Here is a 20,301-nt window from a genome sequence, read left to right on the forward strand (position 1 = left end):
CATCAAACTTTAGCTTTGGAGACCACGGGGAGGTCTAACTCCCATGGGTCCACTAGTGTATAGAATTGGTAATGTCACCAGTGATGTCACTCGAGAACTCAATGATGACGTGTCGGTGAGTGATGTCAACAGTGATGATGTCACCAGATGATGTCATCATTGCTCGAGTGACATCACATCATCATTACGTAATTAGGACAATCATCATTAGGTAATTAGGGAAATTAATCTGCCCTAATTACCTAATTAAGAAATCTGTCTCCGTTAGGTCACCCGCAGCTCTTTACACTTCCTTAAAGTTTCAGCCCGATCGCAAGTAGAATGGCATACAGTACAGTAGCTGTGGCCGAACAAAATTCTGCTCGGTGTTTTGGGGAATTTTTGACCATGTTGATCAATTCTCGAGTGATCAAAATGGCTAAATCTAAATCTGGCACCAGATCTGTGCAACACATGGGATCAACCCCAGCATTTAATATGAAATCATAGACTTTATATGACATCATAGACTTTCAGAACCCCAAAGCTCACTGACTCCAGAGTCTCTGCGTGTTGTGGCATGTGGACACACCTCAATCACTTCAGTGTCTACGCAGGTATTTCCATGTCTTTAGTATTTGGCCTTTGCCCATTATGGGCGTGGTTAGAGAATGTTGTTGCACATCATCTACTGTAACTGCCACACCCCCTGTTCACTTCCTCTTTTCTGCATCTTAAAGCTGTAAGCGATCTGACAACAGGCACAGACTGACTGAAAACTCTGTCTATGTTCTCTTCATTAAAACCAGGCCAGATGTCCATCCCATCTCTATAGACCTCTAGAGAATGCCAGGTAAGATCTGTGCAATTAATGATTTAAGTGTATAATGTTGCTGTGCTTATTATATGTTTTTCTTATTGCATTTATGGGAGAGAAAACGGTTACAAAAGAATTCTAAGTTGCAAAATTCTCTGCCCTAAAATAAAAATAGAATAAAAGGACCCACTGGCTGCCCCCCTGAAGCTACCGTGGCCAGACAGCAGATTTTGAGACATTAATTTGCAGGCAATCAAATGCCTTTGCACTGTAAAATGTTTTTTTATGCCTAGAATAATATGTCTGAAACTTAGAATTATCTTTTCATTGTTTTCTCTCATAAGTGCTTCAAGCTAAGTTTGAAGAAGCTAAAGACTCAAACCAATGATGCGATGCCCTTTACAGGGAGCTTGACTGTGTTTTGAATTATTTTGTTTTGGACAAGGGATGTTTGCACATACAAGGAAACTGACTTGGTGTGGTTGGTGAGCAAGTTACATAGCGCCACTGTCTGGCGGAAACGTCACATTTTTTTTCACACGCAAAAAAACATTCAGATTTTAACATAGTGTAATAATAACAACTTTAATAACACGTAATATAACATCTTTTGCTGGGCCAAAATACCTGAAACTTTCACAGGTTATTTTCTACCTACTAAATCTTAAATCCATTTATGAAAATGTCAGGATCTCTGTGAACTCTGTTTTGTTATTCTTGTGTGGCCTGCTTCCTCCTGGTCACATACAGGCTGTGTGTAAAGGCTGCTGAGATGTTTGGAAAAGCTGATCTTCTGGTTGCACGTCTTTGTGCTCAGTGTCTGGCCATTATACAGTATGTCAGAATAGTTGTTGGTTTGTTTACACATTGCTATTAATAACTGTGCCAGGCAGCTTTCATGTCAGTGGCACAGCTCAGTGATTAGGACCCTCTCTAATTGATGACAATAGGTTTTGGTGTCTCAACAATTCATCCTACTTTATAGACCGTTATTCGCATGCAGTCTTATTTCAGACAATGACTACTAGACATTACAGTAAAGTATAGCTTTTGTTATTATTGTCTGTAATTTCCTTGTGTACTGTTTCCCCCACCTGCCTATGTTCCCTCGTTAGTCTGCCTTTTCCCCCCACCTGTTGCCTATGTTCCCTCATTAGTCTGCCTTTCCCCCCACCTGTTGCCTATGTTCCCTCATTAGTCTGCCTTTTCCCCCACCTGTTGCCTATGTTCCCTCATTAGTCTGCCTTTTCCCCCCACCTGTTGCCTATGTTCCCTCATTAGTCTGCCTTTTCCCCCCACCTGTTGCCTATGTTCCCTCATTAGTCTGCCTTTTCCCCTTTGCCTATGTTCCCTCATTAGTCTGCCTTTCCCCCCCACCTGTTGCCTATGTTCCCTCATTAGTCTGCCTTTTCCCCCCACCTGTTGCCTATGTTCCCTCATTAGTCTGCCTTTTCCCCCCACCTGTTGCCTATGTTCCCTGGTTAGTCTGCCTTTTCCCCCCACCTGTTGCCTATGTTCCCTCATTAGTCTGCCTTTTCCCCCACCTGTTGCCTATGTTCCCTCATTAGTCTGCCTTTTCCCCCACCTGTTGCCTATGTTCCCTCATTAGTCTGCCTTTTCCCCCACCTGTTGCCTATGTTCCCTCATTAGTCTGCCTTTTCCCCCCACCTGTTGCCTATGTTCCCTCATTAGTCTGCCTTTTCCCCCCACCTGTTGCCTATGTTCCCTCATTAGTCTGCCTTTTCCCCTTTGCCTATGTTCCCTCATTAGTCTGCCTTTCCCCCCCACCTGTTGCCTATGTTCCCTCATTAGTCTGCCTTTTCCCCCACCTGTTGCCTATGTTCCCTCATTAGTCTGCCTTTTCCCCTTTGCCTATGTTCCCTCATTAGTCTGCCTTTCCCCCCCACCTGTTGCCTATGTTCCCTCATTAGTCTGCCTTTTCCCCCCACCTGTTGCCTATGTTCCCTCATTAGTCTGCCTTTTCCCCCCACCTGTTGCCCATGTTCCCTCATTAGTCTGCCTTTTCCCCCCACCTGTTGCCTATGTTCCCTCATTAGTCTGCCTTTTCCCCCACCTGTTGCCTATGTTCCCTCATTAGTCTGCCTTTTCCCCCCACCTGTTGCCTATGTTCCCTCATTAGTCTGCCTTTCCCCCCACCTGTTGCCTATGTTCCCTCATTAGTCTGCCTTTTCCCCCCACCTGTTGCCTATGTTCCCTCATTAGTCTGCCTTTTCCCCCACCTGTTGCCTATGTTCCCTCATTAGTCTGCCTTTTCCCCCCACCTGTTGCCTATGTTCCCTCATTAGTCTGCCTTTTCCCCCCACCTGTTGCCTATGTTCCCTGGTTAGTCTGCCTTTTCCCCCCACCTGTTGCCTATGTTCCCTCATTAGTCTGCCTTTTCCCCCCACCTGTTGCCTATGTTCCCTCATTAGTCTGCCTTTCCCCCCACCTGTTGCCTATGTTCCCTCATTAGTCTGCCTTTTCCCCCCACCTGTTGCCTATGTTCCCTCATTAGTCTGCCTTTTCCCCCCACCTGTTGCCTATGTTCCCTCATTAGTCTGCCTTTTCCCCCACCTGTTGCCTATGTTCCCTCATTAGTCTGCCTTTTCCCCCCACCTGTTGCCTATGTTCCCTGGTTAGTCTGCCTTTTCCCCCCACCTGTTGCCTATGTTCCCTCATTAGTCTGCCTTTTCCCCCCACCTGTTGCCTATGTTCCCTCGTTAGTCTGCCTTTTCCCCCACCTGTTGCCTATGTTCCCTCATTAGTCTGCCTTTTCCCCCACCTGTTGCCTATGTTCCCTCGTTAGTCTGCCTTTTCCCCCACCTGTTGCCTATGTTCCCTCATTAGTCTGCCTTTTCCCCCCACCTGTTGCCTATGTTCCCTCATTAGTCTACCTTTTCCCCCACCTGTTGCCTATGTTCCCTCGTTAGTCTGCCTTTTCCCCCACCTGTTGCCTATGTTCCCTCATTAGTCTGCCTTTTTCCCCCATCTGTTGCCTATGTTCCCTCATTAGTCTGCCTTTCCCCCCACCTGTTGCCCATCTTCCCTCATTAGTCTGCCTTTTCCCCCCACCTGTTGCCCATCTTCCCTCGTTAGTCTGCCTTTTCCCCCCACCTGTTGCCTATGTTCCCTCATTAGTCTGCCTTTCCCCCCACCTGTTGCCCATCTTCCCTCATTAGTCTGCCTTTTCCCCCCACCTGTTGCCCATCTTCCCTCATTAGTCTGCCTTTTCCCCCCACCTGTTGCCCATCTTCCCTCGTTAGTCTGCCTTTCCCCCCCACCTGTTGCCTATGTTCCCTCATTAGTCTGCCTTTCCCCCCACCTGTTGCCCATCTTCCCTCATTAGTCTGCCTTTTCCCCCCACCTGTTGCCTATGTTCCCTCATTAGTCTGCCTTTTTCCCCCATCTGTTGCCTATGTTCCCTCATTAGTCTGCCTTTTCCCCCACCTGTTGCCTATGTTCCCTCATTAGTCTGCCTTTTTCCCCCATCTGTTGCCTATGTTCCCTCATTAGTCTGCCTTTCCCCCCACCTGTTGCCCATCTTCCCTCATTAGTCTGCCTTTTCCCCCCACCTGTTGCCCATCTTCCCTCATTAGTCTGCCTTTTCCCCCCACCTGTTGCCCATCTTCCCTCGTTAGTCTGCCTTTTCCCCCCACCTGTTGCCTATGTTCCCTCATTAGTCTGCCTTTCCCCCCACCTGTTGCCCATCTTCCCTCATTAGTCTGCCTTTTCCCCCCACCTGTTGCCTATGTTCCCTCATTAGTCTGCCTTTTCCCCCCACCTGTTGCCCATCTTCCCTCATTAGTCTGCCTTTTCCCCCCACCTGTTGCCCATCTTCCCTCATTAGTCTACCTTTTCCCCCACCTGTTGCCTATGTTCCCTCGTTAGTCTGCCTTTTCCCCCACCTGTTGCCTATGTTCCCTCATTAGTCTGCCTTTTCCCCCCACCTGTTGCCTATGTTCCCTCATTAGTCTGCCTTTTCCCCCCACCTGTTGCCCATCTTCCCTCATTAGTCTGCCTTTTCCCCCCACCTGTTGCCCATCTTCCCTCATTAGTCTGCCTTTTCCCCCCACCTGTTGCCCATGTTCCCTCGTTAGTCTGCCTTTTCCCCCCACCTGTTGCCTATGTTCCCTCATTAGTCTGCCTTTCCCCCCCACCTGTTGCCCACGTTCCCTCATTAGTCTGCCTTTTCCCCCCACCTGTTGCCTATCCCTCATTAGTCTGCCTTTTCCCCCCACCTTTTGCCTATGTTCCCTCATTAGTCTGCCTTTCCCCCCCACCTGTTGCCCACGTTCCCTCATTAGTCTGCCTTTTCCCCCCACCTGTTGCCTATGTTCCCTCATTAGTCTGCCTTTTCCCCCCACCTGTTGCCCACGTTCCCTCATTAGTCTGCCTTTTCCCCCCACCTGTTGCCCACGTTCCCTCATTAGTCTGCCTTTTCCCCCACCTGTTGCCCACGTTCCCTCATTAGTCTGCCTTTTCCCCCCACCTGTTGCCTATGTTCCCTCATTAGTCTGCCTTTCCCCCCCACCTGTTGCCCACGTTCCCTCATTAGTCTGCCTTTTCCCCCCACCTGTTGCCTATGTTCCCTCATTAGTCTGCCTTTTCCCCCCACCTTTTGCCTATGTTCCCTCATTAGTCTGCCTTTTCCCCCCACCTGTTGCCCACGTTCCCTCATTAGTCTGCCTTTTCCCCCCACCTGTTGCCTATGTTCCCTCATTACTCTGCCTTTTCCCCCCACCTGTTGCCATGTTCCCTCATTAGTCTGCCTTTTCCCCCCACCTGTTGCCCACGTTCCCTCATTAGTCTGCCTTTTCCCCCCACCTGTTGCCTATGTTCCCTCATTAGTCTGCCTTTTCCCCCCACCTGTTGCCTATGTTCCCTCATTAGTCTGCCTTTCCCCCCACCTTTTGCCTATGTTCCCTCGTTAGTCTGCCTTTTCCCCCACCTGTTGCGCATGTTCCCTCATTACACTACGTTCACACAGGCACCTATGCCTTGCCTCAACCCACACCTACAGACCTTGAGCTGCGCGTGAACCTATCACACGCTTTTGCGATTACACTGCACGCCTATTCCCCGTTCACCTGAGCCGAGTCACAAGCGCCTCTCCTCTCTCCCGAGTGTTTTTTTTTTGTCACGTGTGGTCCCGAATTATCATGGGTAGGTAAAATAAATCGGATATATTTAATGTGCTATTGATGCTGGATATGCAGGTCTCCTTCTTGGGTGACTGCTGTCATAGAGAACTGGATGCTGTTGTACTAAGTGGATTAACTTTTCATTGTCCATCTTGCTTCTTCGGTCGCTATTCTCTCTCCTGAAGTTTTGTTTACCGACGGGGAGAAAGCCCCACGTGATAGCCACCCGTCAATCTCTCTCTCTCTCTGCTCATCACTGTTGTAGTAACCCTATTTTATTTTGAAATTCAGTTGCCTTTGCCATTTCCCACGGATATTGTCGCGTTTTTCCTTCATGGCTTGACAGAAGAAGCATGCCTTCACGCGCCTAGTCGGCTTGAAAATAGAACTCGTGCCTAAACGATCAAATCGGCGCAGGTCAGGCAAGGCGTTGGTACACGCAAGGTTCAGGCTGAGGCGCCCTGTGTACACAGCCTCATTGACTAAAAAGGACGCCTATTTAAAAGCGTGGGTAAAGGCAAGGCATATAGGCTTGGGTGCCCTGTGTGAACGTAGCCTTACGCTTAGTTCACACAGACAACCTACGCCTTGCCTTGCCTCAACCCACGCCTACGCCGAGCTGGGCGTGAACCTGTTACACGCTTTTGCGATCACACCGCACGCCTTTTGCACGCCGAACCTGGAGCCGAGTCACAAGCGCCTCTCCTCTCTCCCGACTGTATTTTTTCACGTGTTGTCCAGAATTGTCATGGGTAGCCTCTAGGTAAAATAAATCGGATATATTTTAATGTTCTATTGATGCTGGATATGTATAACCAGGTCTGACTATAGTCGGACATTTTAGAGAGGTGATCTTGCAAGAATATGTGCTGGCACAACAACATTGTCCATCTTGCTTCTTCGGTCGCTATTCTCTCTCATGAAGATTTGTTTGCCGACGGGGAGAAAGCCCCACGTGATAGCCACCCGTCAATCTCTCTCTCTCTCTCTGCTCACACTGTTGTAGTAACTCAATTTTATTTTGAAATTCAGTTGACTTTGCCATTTCCGACGGATATTGTGTGTTTTTCTTTCATGGCTTGACAGAAGAAGTCTGCCTGCACGCGCCTTGTCGGCTTCAAAATAGAACTCACGCCTATTCGATAAAATCGGCAAGGCACAGGCAAGGCGTGGGTACACGCAGGGTTCACGCTCAGGCGGCCGGTGTACACAGCCTCGTTGACTAAAACGGACGCCTATTAAAAAGCGTGGGTAAAGGCAAGGCATAGGCAAGGCTTGGGTCGTCGGTGTGAACCCAGCCTTAGTCTTTCCCCCCACCTGTTGTCCATGTTCCCTCGTTAGTCTGCATTTCCCCCCCACCTGTTGTCTATGTTCCCTCGTTAGTCTGCCTCCCCCCCCCCCCCCCAGCTGTTGCCTATGTTCCCTCGTTAGATCAACTGCCACGACCCCTGTTCACTTCCTCTTTTGTGCATCTTAAAGCTGTAGGCGATCTGACAACAGGCACAGACTGACTAAAACTCTGTCTATGTTCTCTTCATTAAAACCAGGCCAGATGTCCATCCCATCTCTATAGGCCTCTAGAGAATGCCAGGTAAGATCTGTGCAATTAATGATTTAAGTGTATAATGTTGCTGTGCTTATTATGTTTTTGTTATTGTATTTATGGGAGATAAAACCATTACAAAATAATTCTAAGTTGCAAAATTATATATATAAAATAAAATAAAAGGACCCACTGACTGGGCCCCTGCAGCTACTTTGGCCAGACAGGAGCAGATTTTGAGACATTAATTTGCAGCCTATCAAATGCATTTACATTGTAAAATATTTTTTTATGCCTAGAATAATGTATGAAACGTTTTCTCTCATAAGTGCTTCAAGCCAAGTTTGAAGAAGCTAAAGACTCAAACCAATGATGCGGTGCCCTTTACAGGGAGCTTGACGGTGTTTTGAATTAGAATTATTTTAATTTGGACAAGGGATGTTTGCACATACAAGGAAACTGACTTGGTGTGGTTGGTGCACAAGTTACATAGCGCCACTGTCTGGCAGAAACGTCATCTATAAAAAAGCTATTTTTTATTTTATAACAACATTAATAACCATTTCACAGGTTATTTTGGGGTACCTACTAAATCTGAAATCCCTTTATGAAAAGAAACGATAAAATAAATAAAATAAATAAAATAAATAAAATAAATATTTTTAAAGGCTGAATTTGGAGATACAAGGTTACATACGAAACATACAATAGAATACATACGGAACACGATAAGTTAGAAGAAATATACAAGATATAGACAGATATAAAGATATGAACAGTATTAACAACCAAGTGTGGCAAACCGGCAGGTTATATTTTGGCTGATAAACTGTGACAGCTTTGTTTGTTCATTTGCGAGTCATGTGGGTCAGTGAGCAGGTCACACTGGAATCTGATGTTGGGTCAGTTCAGGACTGTGAGCAGGTCACACTGGAATCTGATGTTGGGTCAGTTCAGGACCGTGAGCAGGTCACACTGGAATCTGATGTTGGACTTGGACACATTAAAAAACAATGCGAACAAACTCCACATTTGATCTGATCAATACATCAGAATTGAGCAGTAAGATTTTAGTGACACAAACTGTCTTACTCTGCACACTGCAGCTGTGGGCAGAGGACAGAGACAGGTAAAGACAGAGAGAGTGGACAGAGACAGAGAGAAAGACATCGAGAGGGAGAGACAGGGAGAGAAAGGCAGAGAGGGGCAGATAGACAAAAAGGGTTAGACAGAGAGAGACAGAGAGTGGGAGACAGAGAGAGGAAGATGGAGGGAGAGGGGGGCATATAGGCGGAGAGACAGAAGCCGCTTTCACACCGGCCTTGAAAGCCATAAAATGCAGGGAAAATGGGATCCGCACCTCCGATGTGAAAGTTGTGAACTCGGGTTGGTGGGTAATTGTTGTACGCCTTTCGTTCCGCCAGTGGACCTAGTCACAGCACCGGGTTACCCTGCAACCCGCCTCCACCTGAAAGCGTAGGAGCGGCAAGCCAGAACGGTGCGAATGGTCAGCTCATTCATAAAAAAAATACAGGGGAACCACCTCATGCAGCAAGAAAGGCATAACTGAAAGTTAAAAAAAAGGCGGCCAGGAGGAATAATCTGTGCCTAGTAAGTAGGTTAGGCTTTATGCTCAAACGACAAGTAGGTAAAATTAACAGACATAATAAATAAGCTTCAGAGGACTATCTGTCTATGGCGAGTTGGTGGAGGATATTCCCTCTGGAAACCAGCTCCAGAACTGCAATCTGTCTAGCTAGCCAGTTGTGCATTCCCTTACAAAAACTCCTAACGTTATAGTAGTCATGTGCATTTATAGCCTAGCTATTCCCCCGACGAACGTTATGCAGACTGCAGCTGTTTGATATGCGGGCATCGTCTTTCAGAACGGACGCTAATTAGGTTACTTCATGGGAATAATTTGCTTTACAAAAAACTGGAACCAAAAGATAAGAATTAGCCTTGTACCTAATAGGCTACATGATGGTGCATCTGTGATCCATAAAGTCGATCAGATGAATATTGAAAGCCTTGTTACCATGCTGCATGTGGACAACACTTTCGTGTTTTATCTCTTTGATCCTTAACGACCGCAGCTGCACGGGCTGGCGTACATTGACGATGTTTGGTTGTTGAATGAATTAGTTAATCATACAGTAGCCTAGGCTACACTAACCAATGAAAATATTCATTTGGGCTAGGAGGAGCTGGGTGGAAATGCCTCCGCTCGCCTTTCAATCCGGGAGCGGTGGCTGTCACCTGAAAGCACACCCCAGGACGGGAATGTGGCGGTGCTGCTTGGCTGTGTGCAGGGGCGGTTTTAGGATGACACCTTTGGGTGGGCTCAGCCCCCAAAGAATGTATATGGTGGACCACAGCCCCCCGGGAGATTTTTTTTTACATTTTAAAGTAAAAATGTATCAATCTGGTGCACGTTGAGATCAAAATGAAGAGACTAGATCTATGAAGAAACTTAATCAATTTATCAGATTCACTCTTCTTCTTCTTCTTCTTCTTCTTCTTCTTCTTCTTCTTCTTCTTCTTCTTCTTCTTCTTCTTCTTCTTCTTCTGTGTGTACTTCTAGCAGATACAGCTTCTTCTCACAGTTCCTCTGTTCTCCACCTCCACACAAAATAAATAAAACAATAATCTAAGAGTGACTTGAGGTTAATGAGGTACCAAAGAAATTAAAGGAATTAACTTTATAAACTGTATGGCAACCATGAATAAAGCTAACCTTCACACATAGCAAGCAACACTCCAACAGGCATATCAGTGGCTATTCTAAACATTGGCTACGATTTAACACATTACCAAAATGGCTGGCCACTTAGCATTATGCTAGTGTGCATTTGCATATCAACAGTCCCATTAACAAACAGCTTAGCACTAGTAGCCTAGTTTGACTAGTGACTGATATACAGTAGCTATTTCTGATCATTTCTGGGTATTTCTGAAGCACGTCTGCCTGTAACCACAGGGACAAACAAGAGTGCCAGTGCCAGGCAATCATGTAGCCTGCATTTAAAGAGACACGGGGGCTTGTTTGACAGGAAAGACAAAATGTCTGAGAGGAAATAAGAGAAAAGAAAACAAAAAAACTTGTTTGACAGGAAAGAAAACAACCACACACAAAACGCACGCACGTGCGCGCACACACACACACACACACACACACACACACACACACACACACACACACACACACACACACACACACACACACACACACACACACACTATCCCTACTCTGCTTGGCATCACTCATTCTCAGCAGCTTAGATTCTGCATGAGGCCAGGCCTGACCTTAATTAGGAATAACATCACTGTTAGGGGGCTTGCACATACCTTGTTTGGTCCGGACTTTCCATTTTGATACAAAACCACCCTCCAATCCAACCTCTCGCAAACAGCCGAATCTTGGTCCGATGAAGAGAGGTGGATGTCTCTGTCCGGATCAAACTGGACCATGGTTCGGTTCATTTGTAGCGTGAAAATATTTTTTGGATGGTTCGGATTTTCTGACCAATTACAGGAGGTTCCAGCAGGAGGTTCCAGCAGGCTATCAGAGGAAAAAGGAGCCACGGTAGTACAAGGAGGAGAGTTTTCAATTGAAATGTGCTCTACTGTACATTTGGTCGGAAAGAAAAATCAGACAATGCTATAAAGTCAACTGAGGGGGGGACCATATAAATGATAACACTTTCAAGGTATTTTCAGAGAGTACACTCATACTCTCTGAACTTCAACACCCGGGTGTGATTTGTTTTTATTGAGGAGAGTGAGCCTACACTGCACAAGCATGTGAAACATCAAATTGCCTCCTGGTCCCTGAATAAATAAAAATGCTATTGCAATTGCTAAATTTGCACTGGAAATTATCCAAAATGCCCCGAAACATTTTAATTTTCCCTGTTGCTGTGATGTTTTCTATGACTTATCATAACAATATCGCCCAAAAAGTTTAGTTTCTGTTTTAGCCTCTGCTCCATGCCTGATAGAGATAATGTTGTTCTTAATGGCTGTCACTGACACTTCTGTCACATTCCAGAAGCAGTGCACCTTATGCTGTAACAGTTCAGTTCTTTGCTATGGCAGCCAGCTGGCAGCTGAAAGGGTTTCGTGTGGGAGTACCACCTGAAGATTCCTGCCACTGTAAAGTTTCTGCATTGTCTTTGTTTAATCTGCCAAGGACCTGTCATGGCCCAGATGCCAATTAAATATCACTGCATCTTTGTCACTTTTTATTTGTTCTTACGTGAGAACAGACAAAAGAGCTTCCTCCCTTTGACATGATCCAATGCAACAATGCAACACTGTTTCATACAAACCCCATAGGCAGCATGCTGTTAGATGATGCTGTATCAGTGGTTCTCAACCTTTTTGAGCCGTGAACCCCCCAAAACATCACAGTTGAGCAAATGCAAATGCATTCAACACACACACAACTGCCGGAGTGACATCACTTCCAGGTGACCTCTTAGGTCACTACATCTTAAATGACTACAGCACAACTACCTGATGACATCACAGTCGAGCAACTGCCTGACATAATTTCCAGTTGAGTGACAACATAATAGTTGAGTGACAACTTTGTGTGTTTGAAAATTTTGTACAGTTTCAAGTAAAAATGGATCAAACTGGTGCACTTTGAGATCAAAATGAAGAGACTAGATCTATGAAGAACTACACACATCAATATCTTCTTTACCGTTCTGTGGTTTTACAGCGATGAAAAAATAATTGTTTCCCTATATATACTATATATATTCTGCATACAGGTTACTATATGGTAGAATTATGCTTGCATAAATAATACCAAAATCACTTCAGGGGAGTTTCAAGTAAAGTAACATTTTGCTTTGTAGGCAAAACAAAAGTAAAATTAAATCAAAAGGGAACATCCTAACTTATTGGCTGGAATAATATTCCGACAAGATAATAATATACTGTAAGCACTAAAGCAGGAGTTTGCAGTCAACTAGTTGAAATTAATATGTGGCAGTATTTGTGGGGGTCAAAATCTATGTAGGGTGTACCACCACAAATAGATCAGTGTATGGGAAACACTGACTATTACCATTCTGAAGGGCTTAATTTCATTCAGATAACAAGGGACCCGTTTACAAATATGTTTGTCACTTATGCCCATATGTTTCTCAAAAAACATTGCATCCATTTACACCCGCTTTACTGCGAGCTAGCATGACATGGCTGGCTGGTGCCATGGTAGCCTACCTACCTTCCTCCAGTTCACCTGTTTGTCTGGCAGGCACAGCGACAAGTTATTTTGTTTAGCCTACGAAACAACGTTACGCGCTAATTTGCATATCAATATGCGCTAATTAAGTAACTACTAACGACTCTGACTGCTCAATGCTCACCTCACAGTTTCATTGATCATGAGTGGGGAGAACGATTGTGTGGACTGTGGAGGACCACTTCGCTGCTGTACTGTGTGTGTGACCTGTGTGAAGTGATGTGGGATTAGGCAGATAGATGGAGGAGGGAGCGCCTGCGCAGCCGCGGTTCTAGAAACTTTTCGGGTGAACTGAACCCCCCTAAATTTTTGTCTCAGCCCACCCTAAGAACATAGAGGGGGGGGGGGGGGACACGCACACAGCGCATTGAGTGTAGTCAGAAACTGCTACTAATGACCACCATGGATTTGGAGAGGGGGGGGGGGGGGGTGCCTCTATTTTCTTGGGTGGGCTGAGACTATTTTTGGGTGGGCTAAAGCCCACCCAAAAAAGGTCTAGAACCGCCCCTGGCTGTGTGTGAAAGCAATTTCTGTGACGAGGCTGCCGGCTTTGCGGGCCTTCTGAGCTGCAATTTTGTGCGATCTGTGTGTGAAAGCGGCTAGAGAGAAAAACACACACATACACACACACACACACACACACACACACACACACACACACACATTTGAAATATGTATTTATGTCCACATAAATACAAGTATCCAAAGGACATAAACAGTAATAGTGCAGTCAAATGCTGGGAGTCAGTCAGTTACATGAGTGCCCAGATGGCAACCACAATAATGCATACACATAAGAAACACAGAGGATGATAACATGGCAGGTTGATATATACAGTTATACTGTAATGCAAGATAGCGGTCAGTATCCACTTCATGGGTACAAAAAGCAGCGCCTCCTTCATATTGAGCGGCTAGTTCAATGACGTTTATCATGTCTTCGTAACAATTAGACAGTTTTTGTTTTCTTGTGTTCAGACATACAGGTTTATTAGATGTTGTTTTACCTTGACAGTTTCGGCGATAGCTCTCGCCTTCCTCAGAAGCAGTCTACTGACAGCTGGGTATGACGTGTCAACCAGTTGTTTTTATACAACTGGCTGGGTGCCCAACAGAACTGCCAGGTCTGCCGCGTCGGCCATGCGTACTGACAGACCCAGGCCATGCGTACTGACAGACCCAGTGGCCACGCGTACTGACAGACCCAGTGGCCACGCATACTGACAGACCCAGTGGCCCCGCCGGGCACACCGTGCGCTCCGCCCTCAGATGTCCTCTGGAGTAGAGTATCCCAGGTGCGGGAGAGCATGTAGGCCCCCTCGTCCCTGTTGATGGTGCCCTCAGCGCGTCCCCTTATTTCCATGGCCTCCTTGATCCAACATTTGTACTTGTTGTCCCCTGTTCTGATGATTTTAGCCCCATCCCAGTCCATAATGTGGTTATTTCTTTTGCAGTGGTCTGATATGCTGATTTCAAGATTCAAGATTTCAAGATTTTTTTTATTGTCACTCCGTGGTACAAGTATCACATGTGAAATTCTTGTGCTGTGGCATATGAGTGCAAAAACAACACGAGACACAACCAGCAATAAGGCAGTAGAGTGATAAGACAAGTCAGAGACAGTGGCATATTCACTGCACATAGGTGCACATGTCATGTGCATACTTTAGACGTGCTTAAACATTTTAAATTCGACGTATTTGACATATAGGTGCAAATAGCATATACCTAATTAAACATACAATTAAACATTAGACATACATAATGGTAGCAGCTACAGTACGGTACAGTACAGCTATTACACTATTTGTGTATGTTAAGGAGTCTCGTGGCCTGCGGGAAGAAACTGTCCCTCAAGCGATTTGTGCGTGCTTTTGGGACCCTGTATCTCCTCCCTGAGGGTACCAGGGAGAACAGGCTGTTGTGGGGATGGTTTGTGTCTTTGATGATCTTCAGGGACCTCCTGAGGCACCGCTGGTTATACAGTTCCTGCAGTTCTGGCAGCTCACATCCTGTTACGTGCTGGGCCGCGCGTCTCACTCTTCGTAGCGCCCTGCGGTCCATGGTGGTACAGTTCCCGTACCAGGTGGTGAAGCAGCCAGTCAGCAGGCTTTCAATGGTGCCTCTGTAGAAGTCCTTAAGGATTTCTGGCCTTAGCCCAAATTTCTTCAGGCGCCTGAGTCTGTGTAGTCGCTGTTGGGCCTTTTTGACAACAGTGGCGGTGTGACCGGCCCAAGTCAGGTCCTGGTGGATGTTGACTCCCAGGTACTTGAAGCTGTCCACCCTTTCCACCACTGTGCCGTTGATGGTGATTGGGGGGTGTCGCCCCCCCCCCCCCCCTCCTGTAGTCTACAATGATCTCCTTGGTCTTGGAGACGTTCAGAGAGAGGTGGTTGTCCTGGCACCATTGTTCCAGGGCCCCCACCTCCTCTCTGTAGGCCGTCTCGTCGCCCCCCGAGATCAGCCCCACGACTGCTGTGTCAACACGTTCTCACTCCGAGCACGTAGCATATTGACGCTTTGTCCCGTCCCTTGTGCATCACTTGTTACTAACATGGTACCCTTGAGCGACCCATGAAACGACTTGGGCTTTCCGACTAAACTCAATGCAAACCCATGGAAGTCATCTTTGACGCTTATGGCAACTGCTCCCCCATTAGCCTAACTGCTCCCCCATTAGCCTAACTGCTCCCCCATTAGTCAACTGCTCCCCCATTAGGGTCTGGGGGAGGTTAGGTTTAGGCGTGGGGGGTGGGAGAGGCTAGGTTTAGGGTTAGGGTCTGGGGGAGGTTAGGTTTAGGCATGGGGGGTGGGAGAGGTTAGGGTTAGGGTCTGGGGGAGGTTAGGTTTAGGCATGGGGGGTGGGAGAGGTTAGGTTTAGGGTTAGGCTGGGTTCACACCGACGACCCAAGCCTTGCCTATGCCTTGCCTTTACCCACGCTTTTTAATAGGCGTCCGTTTTAGTCAACGAGGCTGTGTACACCGGCCGCCTGAGCGTGAACCCTGCGTGTACCCACGCCTTGCCTGTGCCTTGCCGATTTTATCGAATAGGCGTGAGTTCTATTTTGAAGCCGACAAGGCGCGCGCAGGCAGACTTCTTCTGTCAAGCCATGAAAGAAAAACGCACAATATCCGTCGGAAATAGCAAAGTCAACTGAATTTCACAATAAAATGGAGTTACTACAACATGTTGAGCAGAGAGACAGAGAGATTGACGGGTAGCTATCACGTGGGGCTTTCTCCCCGTCGGCAAACAAATCTTCATGAGAGAGAATAGTGACCGAAGAAGCAAGATGGACAATGTTGTTGTGCCAGCACATATTCTTGCAAGATCACCTCTCTAAAATGTCCGACTATAGTCAGACCTGGTTATACATATCCAGCATCAATAGAACATTAAATATATCCGATTTATTTTACCTAGAGTAGAGGCTACCCATGACAATTCTGGACAACACATGAAAAAATACAGTCGGGAGAGAGGAGAGGCGCTTGTGACTCGGCTCCAGGTTCGGCGTGCAAAAGGCGTGCGGTGTGATCGCAAAAGCGTGTAACAGGTTCACGCCCAGCTCGGCGTAGGCATGGGTTGAGGCAAGGCAAGGCGTAGGTTGTCTGTGTGAACGAAGCGTTAGGGTCTGGGAGAGGTTAGCTCCTCCAGACCCTAATGGGGGAGCAGTTGGCTAATGGGGGAGCAGTTAGGCTAATGGGGGAGCAGTTGCCAAAAGCGTCAAAGATGACTTCTATGGGTTTACATTGAGTTTAGTCGGAAAGCCCAAGTCGTTTCATGGGTCGCTCAAGGGTACCATGTTAGTAACAAGCGACGCACAAGGGGCGGGACAAAGCGTCAATATGCTACGCGCTCGGAGTGAGAACGGGTTGGCTGTGTCGTCTGCAAACTTCACGATGGTGTTCGAAGTTTGAGTCGCCACACAGTCGTGGGTGTAGAGGTCGTACCAGAAGGGGCTGGAGACGCACCCCTGGGGTGCTCCTATGCTGATGGTCAGTGGGGAGGAGGTGAGGTTGCCCACCCTCACCACCTGGCGGCGATCTGTCAGAAAATCCAGGATCCAGTCGCACGCACATTGCTGTGTTTAGTCCCAGATCCTTGAGCTTGCGTACCAGCCTGGAGGGTACTATGGTGTTGAATGCTGAGCTGTAGTCCACGAACAGCATTCTTACATAGGTGTCCTTCCCCTCCAGGTGGGAGAGGGCGGTGTGGAGCACGTGTGCTACTGCATCCGCTGTGCTCCTGTTGGGGCGGTATGCAAATTGTAGCGGATCGTGGTCCGGGGGGAGTGTGGGGCGGATCTGTGATATAACCAGCTTTTCAAAGCACTTGCTGGCTATTGGCGTGAGGGCTATTGGGCGCCAGTCATTGAGGCTGGTCACTTTCTGTTAGGGATGCACCGATCGATCGGCACGTGACCGGAAATGGCCGATTTCCACGTGATCGGCCTCGATCGGTGATCTGCGCCGGTCACTCTAAAATGCCGATTCTGTGAGCCGATTTTCAAGTGACGTGCGCGCACCCAAAAGCAGCGAGACCGAGACGGATGAGTTGCTGCCAAAACGAAAGCTGCCACTACACACATGCCACAGCATGTCTTCGTCAGTGTGGAGTCGCGGACTGGAGGGGCCGGGTAGGTTGTTTGGAGTCCACTGCAGTCTGAGCGGCTCGCTTCACCTCACCCCTCTTCCGCGACCAGCTGCACTCCACATCACCGCTGCCTGCTGCTGCTGCTGCTGCTATCTGCCAGTCACGTTGTAACGTGCATACAGGAGAGGACTTTTGTTTCGTATTGTGAATAGAACGACGAACATAATAATAAAACGCATCGGACCAGTGTGCAAGGTTTACTGTGCGAGATGATTTTTTTTCGAATGGCGGATTAAAAAAAACGGACTGTGTGTAAACTACGATATTCAAACTGAGTCAACTCAAACTCATTTCCTCATCTAGGCTACTCAATAACAGCCAAATCCACAACTGTAGAGTGGGCATGGCTTCGAAGGTCTCTGGGCTCCACATAGGCTATAAACTCCTTGTCCATGGATAACATTTTGACGTTTATTTATTTTATTTTATTAGTTTATTTGGCAGGGACATATACAAAAAAAACATTAAACCCCATAGGGGAAGAGATGCTTTGTAACAGATTTAGCCATAGGCTACTTTTCATCTGAAGCCCCTGTTCTGTTGCACGTTTTTTCTTTTGGAAAAGTAAATGCATGTTAGTTGTGGGATATACTGGAATTAATTGTTTTATATTCATTGTATTTACACAAAAAAGAACAGCTCTGTCCAGTAACCTGGAACACTTTTATTTTGAGATGTTTTTGAGTGAGATCGTCCTACCTCATGCAAATGATAAGAAATGTGACATGAATGTTAATTTTCTATTAAAGCAAAGTAAGAAAAAAAAAAAACGTCAAAAAATAACCCGTCAATTATTGTTCTTAGAAAGAAAATCGGAATCGGCAAAAATCGGTATCGGCAAGTCAGACTATTCAAAAATCGGAAATCGGAATCGGCCAACAAAATCGCAATCGGTGCATCCCTACTTTCTGTTTTGAAGCAGGAGGGAACTTGTCGGAGGGAGAGAGACTGGTAGGAGAGGAGGGGGGGAGGAGGGGAGGCGCTCTGGCAGAGGGGTCAAACCTAGCGTAGAACGCGTTGAGTTCGTCCGGCAGGGAGGGTGATGTGTGAGGGGATTGCTGTTTCTCCCCCTTGAAGTCAGTGGCAGCATGGAGTCCTCTCCATAGATGCCTGGGGTTATTAGAGTCCAGTTTGGACTCTAGCATATTGCCATATTCTCTCCGTGCTCTTTTTATAGTGGTTCGGAGGGCATATCTTGTCTGCTTGTATTCCTCTGGTGTTCCAGAAATGAAGGCGGTGGTCCTGGCGTGGAGGGCAGCCCAGACATCACTGTTGATCCAGGGTTTCTGGTTTGGCATTAGTTTGATTATTTTTTGGGGGATTATATCCTCTGTGCATTTTCTTATGAAGCCTGTTACCGTTTCTGCATATTCGTCCAGGTCTCCTGCAGCCTTGAACTCTTCCCATGTTGTTTGGTCGAAGCAGTCTCTCAGGATGTCCTCTGATTGGTCTGACCAGCAGTGGGCGGTTCGGAAGGCCGGGGGGTGTTGCTTGAGCTTTTGATGGTACCTGGGAACGAGCAGGATGGAGGCGTGGTCCGATCTGCCGAAGGGGGGGTGGGGTGTAGCCTTGTAACAGTGTCGGATGTTCGAGTAACACTGGTCCAGTGTGCGTTTTCCCCGTGTGTGGAAATTGATGTGCTGGTGGAGTGTAGGCAATCTCTTCCTCAGGTTGACTCTATTGAAGTCGCCTGGTAGTATCAGTGCTGTTTCAGGTTGTTTAAGCTCCTGTGCGCTGATCGTGCGGTGGAGTTCCTTGACTGCGTTTGTGGCGTTGGCTTGGATTTGAGGTTGCTGCGGTTTCTTTTTCACATTCCTTTTGATGCTCTTTCTTCCTTGTGCTGAATGACCTGCCTGTCTCCCCAATGTAAGTTTTATTGCAAGAGATGCAGGGCATCTCGTGAATGACATTACATTTACTGTCTTGTAGGATTTTGTCTTTTGGATGGACTAATATTTGCCTTAGTTTTGTGTGTTTTTTTTTGCTGTTCCTATATTTCGTTTTCTCATGGCCCTTTGTATGGGTTCCGTAATCCCACGGATATATGGCAGTGTGACCATACCAATGTTTTGGTCCTGAGGTTTGTCTGTTGGTTTTTTCTTCTGTTGTTTTTGTGTTTTCTGTTTGTTTTTGACCTGTAATTTTCCTTTGTTGATGGCCCACTTGGGATACTGGCACTGTGCGAGTGCTTGCTGTATGTGCTTTTCCTCATGTTGTCTGTCCTCCTCATCTGTGATTATTGCGGCCCGTTCATAAAGTGTGCGAACAACTGAGAGTTTGTGGGTTGTGGGGTGTTCTGAAGTCCAGAGGAGATATTGGTCTGTGTGTGTGGGTTTCGTGTAGACAGTGATTTTGATGCTGCCCTCCTCCTTGTGATGTATGTTTATGTCCAAAAAAGGTAGTTTTTTATTGTTTTCCTCCTCATGCGTGAATTTGATGTTTCCTGTGGTGTCTACGGAGTTGAGGTGCTCTGTTAGGGATTGTGTGTGACCTGCCTTGACCTTTTCCAATATGTCGTCTACGTATCGCTTGTACGGGCTTGTAATCCGGGGGTGCTGTGTTGATGGCTCTGCTCTCCAAGTCTTCCATGAAGAAGCTACTCATTATAGCGGACAGGGGGTCTCCCATGGCAAAGCCCTCTTTTTGTCTGTAAATTGTATTGTTGAATTGGAAATATGTGGATTTTGCAACAATCTCCTCATTAACTGTGAGGTAGGTTTGTGCGTTTGTGAAGTGTTTTATCCTTGAGTAGACGTTCCCGTACAATGTGTAGGGTGACGTCGACTGGGGTTTTGGTGAATAGTGAAACCACATCGTGGGAAATGAGGATTTCATCAGGTTCTATTTTTGTGTCCTTGAGTTGATTGGCCAGTTCCTTGGAGTTCTTGCAGTAGTGTTCTGTGA

General features: G+C 46.9%; 1 protein-coding gene across 1 annotated transcript in view; it reads left to right on the forward strand.

Annotated features, from left to right (window-relative positions):
* The first annotated feature begins 737 nt into the window (after positions 1 to 737).
* LOC310789331 (protein NLRC3-like) overlaps positions 738 to 20,301 on the forward strand; it is a 345,423-nt gene continuing 325,859 nt past the window's right edge. Inside the window, exon 1 of the mRNA XM_083650950.1 lies at positions 738 to 832. The gene's annotated coding sequence lies outside the window, so the exon portion shown is untranslated. The remainder of the gene's footprint in view (positions 833 to 20,301) is intronic.

This window comes from Poromitra crassiceps, assembly GCF_964638095.1.
Source record: "Poromitra crassiceps genome assembly, chromosome: 14".
In the NCBI taxonomy this organism is placed as follows: Eukaryota; Metazoa; Chordata; class Actinopteri; order Beryciformes; family Melamphaidae; genus Poromitra; species Poromitra crassiceps.